We start from the raw sequence: 8,547 nt of genomic DNA on the forward strand, positions 1-8,547 counted from the left end.
ATCAAGTTAAGATTATGTTTGAAATTTTCAAAGCTTCTCACAGGCAAAGCCTTTGTATATCCATCTGCAAGCTGATCTTTGGAGTGGATAAAGCGAATATCAAGTTGCTTTTGAGCAACCCTCTCACGAACAAAGTGAAAGTCTATTTCAATATGTTTTGTCCTTGCATGAAAACTGGATTAGCAGATAGATAAGTTGCACCAAGGTTATCACACCACAGACATGGAGTTGGTGTGTTCTTAATGCCCAGTTCTTTCAGCATGGACTGAACCCATATAATCTCAGCTGTAGCATTTGCCAGTGCTTTATACTCTGCCTCTGTACTGGATCTAGAGACAGTGGCCTATTTTCGAGCACACCATGATATTAAATTTGGTCCAAAAAAGATTGCAAAACCTCTAGTGGAGCGTCTGTCATCCAGGCATCCTGCCCAATCTGAGTCAGAAAAAACACTAACAAGATTTGAAGATGACTTGCTGAAATCTAGACCAATGTTCATAGTTCTTTGACATATCTCACTATGCGTTTTGCAACAGTAAAATGGACATTAGTAGGTGCATGAAGAAACTGGCACACTTAGTTAACAGCAAAAGATATATCAGGCCTGGTCAAAGTGAGATACTGAAGTGCTCCTACCAAGCTCATGTATTTTGTGCTATCTTCTGGACTCAAGAGATTACCTTCTGTGAGAGACAGCTTTTCTGAGCCAGATAATGGAGTAGGTGTTGGCTTACAACCTTGCAGACCAGCCTTTTTTACCTTGTTGTGGAGGAACTAAGTGCCATGTCTTATTTTTCTTTAGAGCTATGTACTCTTCATTCATCGCTTTCTTCCATTTCTCATCACCAAGAGCTTCTTCTAGAGTATGAGGTTCACCTGGTTCACCTGTAGAACAAACCATGCCATATTTTGTTACACGTTTGTAATTAACAGGTTGTATTACTCCCTTTTGTAGTCGTGTACGCCGAGGAGAAGTGCCCACATTTTCAGCCACAGATGATCCCGCAGCTTGAACAGGAGTTTCTGTGGGAGCCGATCCCGAGGACGATCCGCGTGCAGCAACAGCAGATTCTGTCCCGCTTGGATTTTCTGTGGCAAGTGCTAGCGGCTGCCCGTATGCAGAATCCGCAGACGATCCTGCCGCAGCAGCAGGTTCATCATTGCCACATGATGGCGAATCGGCCTCGGGTCTGACGTCGGTCGGGTGCATGCGCGAATCAGCGCTGGATCCCGCGCCAGCTTCGGGTCCCGCACCGGTCGGGCAGACCGGGTGGCCCCGCTTGTAACACACCGGTTGGCCGGTGAAGCGTGCGCCACCCGCGCCAGCCGCGGGCTGACAAGTGGGGATGACGGTTGGTGCGGAGGTGATGACGCGCTGCATCCCGTGAGCAGTGGCCGCGTGGAGTGCGCCTGGTTTGAGGCGGGCGTGCGCGCTGCTGGCTCCCTTGACGCGTCTGCCACCGCTGATCCTAAGGCGGATCGGATACGCTGCAGGTGCAGGCGAACTGATCCCGAGGGGTATTTGTCTCCAGATTCTGGGCACATGAAATATGGCGCTGGTGGAGGATTTTCTTCACCATTTTCTTCCATGATTTCGCCATTGGCCTCGCTGTTTTCACCTGTAACACCACAAGGCTCATGCATATCATTAGTAAGAGGGTTAGTCAGTAGTTGATCATCACCATTGTTTCCCCCTTGATCAACACCGGAGAGATGAGGAGGCAAAAGAAGGATCTCTTGGCGAAGAAGGGCGCCGGCGTTGGGGTGAAGATCAGCAAAAGGAAATTTGGTTTCATCAAAGATAACATCGCGTGAGATATACACACGGCCAGTGGCAACGTCTAGGCACTTGACACATTTATGTTGGGTGCTATAGCCTAGGAAGACACACTGTTTTGAGTGAAACATGAGCTTTCGAGTGTTATATGGGCGAAGATTGGGCCAACAGGCACATCCAAAAACACGGAGAGATTTGTAGTCAGGTTTAACATGGAAGAGTCGTTCTAGTGGTGTTTCATTGTTAATGACACGACTAGGAAGCATGTTTATAATGTGGACTGCTGTGAGGAAAGCCTCATCCCAGAACTTGAGGGGCATAGATGCGCCAGCTAGGAGGGCTAAACCAACCTCAACTATGTGTCGGTGCTTGCGTTCAGCAGAGCCATTCTGTTGATGAGTGTGAGGGCATGACACATGATGTGATATGCCAAGGTTTTGGAAGAAGGAATTTAATTTTTCATATTCCCCTCCCCAGTCCGATTGGACAGCAATGATTTTACTATCAAATTTTCGTTCAACGAGAGCTTTAAAGTTTTGAAAGACGTGAAAAACATCGGATCTTTTCTTGAGAAGATAAATCCAAGAAAATTTGCTGTAGTCATCTATGAAGCTCACATAGTAAGTGTGTCTACCAACAGAACTAGGAGCAGGGCCCCACACATCAGAGAAGATTAATTACAAGGGTTTGGTAGAAACACTAGTAGATATGGGATAGGGCAATTGATGACTTTTGGCACATTGACAAGAATCACAAATAGTTTCACGATCACGCTCACCAACAAACGGGAGCTTATTTTTCCTAAGCAGTGTTTCAACAAAAGAGAAAGCAGCATGTCCTAATCTATCGTCCCACCGTGTTGATGAGAGTTTGGCAGCACCATAGGCTTGTTTATTGAATCTTCTACGCTCCGGAATCAACGGGTAGAGCCCTCGAACACATTTACCTCGATAGAGCACTTTCTTCGTTGCTTGATCCTTGATCAAGAAAAAATAAGGATGAAACTCAAGGAAGACATGGTTGTCAATGGCAATTCTATGAACAGAAAGGAGATTCTTGTCGGCACTAGGGACTAGCAAAATTTTCTTTAGATGAAGTTTACGACGAGGGGTACTAAAAAGTGAGTGACCAACATGACTAATCCTCATACCTTCGCCGTTGGCGGTGTAGATGTGATCCTTGCCCCGGTATTTTTCCTTCATGGTGACCTTCTCGAGCTCGTTGGTGATGTGGTTGGTAGCCCCACTATCAACGTACCAGTTCGTGTCAACGCCGTAGGAGCCGTCCGCAGCCGCAGCAACCTTGTCCTCGTCTTGGGAGGAGTCCTCATCTTCATCGTAGCGGTACCAGCAGTCCTTGGCTGTGTGCCCAAGCTTTCCACAGACCTGGCAGCGGGGCGCATCAGGACGGGACCGACTGGAGCCGCCGCCGCGGCGAGGCTTGGAGTTGTTGGAGCGGCCGCCACGAGAGTTGGAGGAGCCGCCAGTGTTGATGTTTCCTCCTGACCGCCCCTTGTTGCGGGGAGATCCACGCGAGCGAGAGCCGCCACCACGTCCGCGAGACGCGGCGTTGGCCGAAGACTTGAAGCAGCCGGAGGAGCCGTGGAACTGCGCCATGCGCTGATCGAAGTTACTCAGCATGGTAAAGAGCTCGTCGAGGGTGACGGGCGTGACGCGAGCGTCGAGGGCGGAGACGAGCGGCTGGTAGTCGACGTCGAGGCCGTGGAGGATATACGAGATCAACTCGTCATCTTGGATGGGTTTTCCGGCGGCGGCGAGCTCATCGGCGAGGCCGCGCAGGGAGGCGAAGTAGGAGGCGACCGATTGGTTGCCCTTCTGCGCGTTGATGAGGGCAGTCCTGATGTTGTTGACGCGGCTGAGGGACTGGAACGAGAACATGCCCGCCAAGGCCACCCAGAGGTCGCGCGCCGTGGTGATCGCGGTGACCGCGACCAGCACCTCCTTGGACAGAGTACTCAGCAGATAGCCAAGCACTTGTTGATCCTCCCGGACCCAAAGTGGGTGGAGAGGGTTGGGCTCAGAGGACTCCTTGCCGTCCTTGTCCTTGGTGACGTGGAGTCGGGCCGGCTCTGGCGCGGTGCCGTCGACGTAGCCAAAGACACCGGCGCCCCGCAGGTGGGGTGTGACCTGCGTGCGCCACAACACGTAATTCGTGCGGTTGAGCTTCTCGGTGACCTGGCCATTGAGGCTAGGTTGAGCTGCGCCGGAGGATGAAGACATGTCTATGCACTAGATGCAATCGGGAGGCTAGATTGGAAGAGGAAGGCTCTGATTACCATGTGCGATGGCGGAAACGTCTTACCCTATCTTGGGCGACGTGCTACATGAGGCGCATACATGAGTTGGTTGAGAAGATAAGGGAGAATCGGGATACAACTTGAGGAGAAAGAAAAACAAGAGATAGACTTGGTTACAACCGATCATATCCTAGTTAAACTACCTCCTGAACTATCTCTGAAGATCCTCCTCTGTCACGTATGCGCCATGTATGTTTAACACTCTCATGGTGAGGTAATCTCTCCCATACTCTCACACTCTCATGGCGCCCAGCTGCCTGCCATCCGGGGATGGCGAGGATGGCCAGTGCCTCTCCATGGTGAGGTAATCTCTGGATGCTGCTCTCAGATGTTGGTTGTGATAGTTTTCAATTATTTCCTTCCAAAATAAATATGTGATGGAATTTTACACGCATGGCTTCATTTTGGATGCCATTTTAGATGTCAGTGTCAGTTCGTTGTTGAGATTGTTATGAGTGTTGTCTTCTGAAAAATATGTATTGACAGATGCGAGGGGATTTCTAGAGGAAGTAGCAAGGCCAGATACGATGCACAGGTGCCTGTATTTCTTCATTGCAGTGGTGAGTTTCCAGCCTTTAGAATATTATTATTTGAAACGGTTTTTTCCTTTACTGCTTATGGATAGATATTTAGCTTTTCTTCAGTTTCTAATCTGTATGTATGATTTATGTTTGCTTCAATCAGGATATATAGTTGTATCCTCATGTAATTTCCTATCTCGAAGGACATAAATTTTAGAATTAGATTTGCCAAAGTACCTGTATCTAAGGTTTTGAAGGCCCTTTCACATCATAGCGCAGAAACAGGCACCCCTTTTAGTGAAATATAGCGGAATTGCCAGCCTACAGTCATGTGTGTTCATACTTCAGTGTTGTGAGGTATATTATGGTTGCAGAAGTATTTGCTCAGGCTACACAAACCCTTTTTGGATACATCATTAGAGCTTGTTCCATAGTTCTCTATTTCTAGACGTCTTCATGATTTATTATTTGCACAAACTTAACTTGCATTAACACTATTGCCACCAATATACTTCCATTGTTACCGCCTACAAAATTATTCAACAAAACAATAATATTAATATGCATAATCATGAATTTATGACATATACTGATAATTTAAAATCAGTGACGTCCTATTATTGCCAAATAGGTTCAGCGTTGTATGCCAAATGCTCATTACCAAGCAAGCATGTCTATTTGTTGCTTTACGAATGTAACATAATCCACAGGTTGATCGATATAGATACCATCATACATTCTTTTACACATTGACAACAAATACTCATATTTTCCATGTGCCCGCCTCCCAATTTTGTTGTTACATAGAAAATTAGATGCTTAGAAGTATGTGTGTTGATTACTGGGTCAACAAATTGGCATGTATATACTGACTCTGATTCTATTTTTGCAGGGGTAATATAATGATATGAAGGAAAGCCTTTTGTTTTAAGATGATGAACCACATCATTTTTGGTTCTACTCTGCCTCCAAATCCTTTCTTTAATACAATATGCCAATTTTGCATCAGCAACAACGACCATGCAGATATGGACTTTGTGTGAGAAGCAGAGATGGGCCTATCGACATGGATCATATCAGGTAGTTTGCCGTTGTTCTTTCCACTTCTTCTATGCCAGTTTTCATTTTGTTTGTTTCCCACTTCGTAGCCTCCCTGTTAGGCACCTATCCTTTTATAATTTATCATGTCTCTTTTAATTAACGATCCATTTGCTTAGCATTAACACATTGGGCCAGTTTTAGGTGTGGTCGAAAACATCAGTAGAAGTTATGGATATTTTGCATTGCCCTTTCTGACCATAACTCACACGGAAAACAGCAGGGTTAAAGAAAGCGTTTTTAAGCGACGCTTAAGCGCTGAGTGATGGAAAATCGCTTCGCTTTTGCTCTAAGCGGTAGATTAAGCGTTATTTTTCTTAAATTTGGCCAGAATTTGGCTGTTTTGAACTGCTCTGCTTGCACAATAATGGTAATAATGCCATCTATCTTACTATTAGCCTCTATACGGGAACTATTTCCCATATTATGGAAAAATTCTGGCACATGATCTCTATTAGGTTCTAACTATTTTAACTGAACTGCATTTTAGTTGTTATATTCCTTGCTATGTGAACCTGATGTGTATTTGCTATGGTGTGAACTGTATTTTAGATGCTATATCAATTATCCATGTGCTATGTTTCCTACTTTACTCTGTATATTATTCCAAATCTGTCAAATTCTAGCCAATTTCAAAAAACGCTTAAGTGCCCATTGCTCTAAGCTGTGGCCTTCTGCTTCGCTTGCGCTTTCCGCTTTTTTGAACATTGGAAAACGAAAACAGTGACAGTCACACAACTACAACTGTAAAGCCCACACATATAATTGCCAAGCTACAGTATCATGTGAGCATTTGAGGGTCAGCTACTAGCCATGGCTAAAGTATAACTGAATTTGAATAAGTGAGATCTTTGTGATGTACTCCTTGGTGGATGGGAGAAACCAGCAGTAACAAATGTGGTGGTATGGTATGTTTTAGGGGGTAGGTTTCCACTTAGAATCTAATATTCCATCGAAGATGTTGCTTCAATATCAAGAGGAAGGAAGCAGCCGCGAAAGTCCAAGTTAGTGGTGCCACCGTTCTCTTGCTTGCCTCACTGCTTCCCCATCCAGATCGCACAGGCTGGTAGACAGGGATGCGACTCTACGCCCTCCTTGCTCGATGGTTGGATGGAGGTTGCGGTTGCGGGGGACCAGCCATTGGTAGACACGACCCCGACGAGTGTGGTCATGGTGGTCGCTCAGGTCTCAGTCATGAGTGTCGATGGGCGTCCTCCTCGAGATAGTTGGTCGCCATAGGTGTACCAGCTCCTTTCTGTATGTTTTTGACACCATGGAGTAGCGCAACTGAGGGAGTCCTGGATTAGGGGGTCCTCGGACAGCCGGACTATATCCTTTGGCCGGACTGTTGGACTATGAAGATACAAGATTGAAGACTTCGTCCCGTGTCCGTATGGGACTCTCCTTGGCGTGGAAGGCAAGCTTGGCAATACGAATGTGTAGATTTCCTTCCTTGTAACCGACTCTGTGTAACCCTAGCCCCCTCCGGTGTCTATATAAACTGGAGGGTTTAGTCCGTAGGACAACAACAATCATACCATAGGCTAGCTTCTAGGGTTTAGCCTCTACGATATCGTGGTAGATCAACTCTTGTAATACTCATATCATCAAGATCAATCAAGCAGGAAGTAGGGTATTACCTCCATCGAGAGGGCCCGAACATGGGTAAACATCGTGTCCCCCGCCTCTTGTTACCATCCGCCTTAGACGCACAGTTCGGGACCCCCTACCCGAGATCCGCCGGTTTTGACACCGACATTCATGCTTTCATTGAGAGTTCCACCGTGTCGTCACGGTAAAGGCTTGATGGCTCCTTCGATCATCGGTAACGATGCGATTCGGGGTGAGGTTTTCCTCCCCGGACAGATCTTCGTATTCGGCGGCTTCGTACTGCGGGCCAACTCGCTTGGCCATCTGGAGCAGATCGAAAGCTACGTCCCTGGCCATCAGGTCAGATTTGGAAGCTTAAACTACACTGCCGACATCCGCGGAGACTTGATCTTCAACGGATTCGAGCCCATGACAGATGTGCCGCACAGTCACGACGGGCATGACTTAACTCCGCCACCGGGCAGTGTTTGGGAGATCGCACCTATGGTTGCTCCGGCTTTCAATCCGGAACAAATTGCGCCGTCCGAGGACGGGTGGATGGACCCCGCCATAGAGGCCGCACACTCAACGGCGATAGAGCCGAATACTGACTTCACCTCCTATGAGACCCGTGTGGCCAGATCCTTGGATTCGTCCCCGGCCACGGGCTCCGAACCGCCTGCGTCCGTGCCCGTCGAATCGGATTGGGCACCGATCATGGAGTTTTCCTCCGCGGATATCTTTCAGCACTCGCCACTAGGTGACGTGCTAAATTCATTAAGGTCTCTCTCTCTCTGTCAGGGGACCCTTGGCCGAACTATGTCCGGCTTGAATGGAATGCGGACGATGAAGAAATTCGCTGCCCACCCACCACCCACTTAGTAGCCACTGTCGACGATTTAACCGACATGCTCGATTCCGGCTCCAAAGACATCAACGATATGGACGACGATGCAGGAGACGAACAGGAACCACTGCCCATAGGGCGCTGGACCGCCACCTCATCATATGATGTGTACATGGTGGATACACCCAACGAAAACAACGACGAGGAACGGAAGGATGCAGCAAAGGATAATTCCCTCGAGAAGCAACCAAAGCGACGACGTAGGCGCCACTCTAAATCCCGCCTCGACAACAATAACAGCGCAAGAAAGAATAACACCCCATTCGAATCCAAAGGAAACGACGACCAAATGGATCCAGCGATAGAACGGGATGAACCAGCGGACGGCGAAAACAAT

The 8,547-nt window shown here is 47.6% G+C and overlaps 1 pseudogene; it reads right to left on the reverse strand.

Annotated features, from left to right (window-relative positions):
- Positions 1-3,398: 3,398 nt before the first annotated feature.
- LOC119359953 lies at positions 3,399-3,537 on the reverse strand (annotated as a pseudogene).
- Between the last annotated feature and the right edge of the window lie 5,010 nt (positions 3,538-8,547).

Source organism: Triticum dicoccoides, chromosome 2A (assembly GCF_002162155.2).
Source record: "Triticum dicoccoides isolate Atlit2015 ecotype Zavitan chromosome 2A, WEW_v2.0, whole genome shotgun sequence".
NCBI lineage: Eukaryota > Viridiplantae > Streptophyta > Magnoliopsida > Poales > Poaceae > Triticum > Triticum dicoccoides.